Genomic DNA, 2,122 nt, shown 5'->3' on the forward strand with positions numbered 1-2,122 from the left:
CTGAAAAAATGACATTTTGCCATTCGTGCACCCAGGTTCGTCGTCGAGTACACCATCGCAGGCGCTCCTGTCTGTGATGCAGAGTCAAGGGTAATCGCAGCCGTGGTCTCCGAGCTGATAGTCCATGCTGCTGCAAACGTCGTGGAACCGTTCGTGCAGATGGTTGTTGTCTTGCAGACGTCCCCATCTGTTGACTCAGGGATCGAGACGTGGCTGCACGATCCGTTATAGCCATGCAGATATAGATGCCTGTCATCTCGATTGCTAGTGATACGAGGCCGTTGGGATCCAGCACGGCGTTCCGTATTACCCTCCTGAACCCACCGATTCCATATTCTGCTAACAGTCATTCGATCTCGACCAACGCGAGCAGCAATGTCGCTATACGATAAACTGCAATCGCGATAGGCTACAATCATAGGCTACAATCCGACCTTTATCAAAGTCGGAAATGTGATGGCACGCATCTCTCCTCCTTACACGAGGCATCACAACAACGTTTCACCAGGTAACGCCGGACAGCTGCTGTTAGTGTATGCGAAATCGGTTGGAAACTTTCGTCATGTCAGCACGTTGTAGGTGACGCCACCTGCGCCAACCTTGTGTGAATGCTCTGAAAAGCTAATCATTTGTATATATCAGCACCTTCTTCCTGTCGGTTAAATTTCGCGTCTGCAGGACGTCATCTTCGTGGTGTAGCAATTTTAATGGCCTGTGGTGTAGGTTTAAGTAGTTCTAAGTTCTAGGGCACTGATGACCTCAGATGTTACGTCCCACAGTGCTCAGAGCCATTTGAACTCCGCCGCCGCGGCTGCTGGCTGACGTGCCCGCTGCCAGCGCGCGAGGATTTGCGTCCTGTGCCGGCGCAGTGCAAACAGCGTCAGCGGGTCTCCCCACGAGAGGCGGCGGCACGGCCGGCGATTATGCCTATCGCGGCACCTGCGCCGGCCTGCAGCCCGCACACACGCGGCTGGGGGAGGTGGCGAGAGGCGCGGCGCCATTGCCGTTCGGCGCGCCCGCACTCCAGCACCGCAAAAATCGTTAGGCCGCCACCGGCAGCGGCACCAACGCTGCTGCACCGCCCTGCGCCACACACGCGGGCCTGCGCCTCCCTCCCGTGCTCTCCGACGCCCTAAGCTTTCATCGGAGGCTCGCGTGCCAGCCGCAGTAAGGGGCACATCACAAACACTCGGGGGGGGGGGGGGGGGGGGGGGAGTCCTCGCATCACATCAAGACAAACAGCCATGGGTTCACATTTCCGACTAAAACTGAAACTCCTCCCGAACAAGCCACAAAGGCCCAACGGTACCGACCGGCCGCCGTGTCATCCTCAGCCCATAGGCGTCAGTGGATGCTGATATGGAGGGGCATGTAGTCAGCACATCGCTCTCCCGGCCGTATGTCAGTTTCCGAGACTGGAGACGCTACTTCTCAATCAAGTAGCTCACAAGGGCTGAGTGCACCCCGCGTGCCAACAGCGCTCGGCAGACTGGATGGTCACCCATCCAATTGCTAGCCCAGCCCGACAGCGCTTAACTTCGGTGATCTGACGGGAACCGGTGTTACCACTGCGGCAAGGCCGTTGGCTCACATTTCCGACAGTACTTTGGTTTTGACCTATTCAAGATGCGCATTTTACAACTCCTTCATTAAAATCCTTCTGAATGGGATTCCGTCTTAACCAAAGAACCAACTGCGCCAATTCAGCGGACGAATATTGAAGCGAAGGGGCACACTTTAAGGTTAGAGGCCCAGCATGTCGAACGGGTTCAAGAGGTTTACAAGCTATATGTGTAAAAAGAAATCCTTTTGTTTTTGTAATTCGGACCGACCTATAGTTTCATTCCGATCTTGATGAAATTGTGCACACTTTACCTTCAGGACAAGTGGACGATCGCTGTCTACATAAGATTTCGCAGTCTGACTTGAAATAAACAGGGTGCTCCATTCATCGTGACCGAGCCAAATATCTCACGAAACAAGCGTCAAAGGAAAAAACTACAAAGAACGAAACTCGTCTATCTTGAAGGGGGAAACCAGATGGCGCTATGGTTGGCCCGCTACATAGCGCTGCCATAGGTCAAACAGATATCAACTGCGTTTTTTCTTTAAGTAGGGACCC

The 2,122-nt window shown here is 54.0% G+C and overlaps 1 pseudogene; it reads right to left on the minus strand.

The window, feature by feature from the left end:
• Positions 1 to 1,469: 1,469 nt before the first annotated feature.
• On the minus strand, positions 1,470 to 1,587 carry LOC124799384 (annotated as a pseudogene).
• Between the last annotated feature and the right edge of the window lie 535 nt (positions 1,588 to 2,122).

Source organism: Schistocerca piceifrons, chromosome 5, assembly GCF_021461385.2.
Source record: "Schistocerca piceifrons isolate TAMUIC-IGC-003096 chromosome 5, iqSchPice1.1, whole genome shotgun sequence".
In the NCBI taxonomy this organism is placed as follows: domain Eukaryota; kingdom Metazoa; phylum Arthropoda; class Insecta; order Orthoptera; family Acrididae; genus Schistocerca; species Schistocerca piceifrons.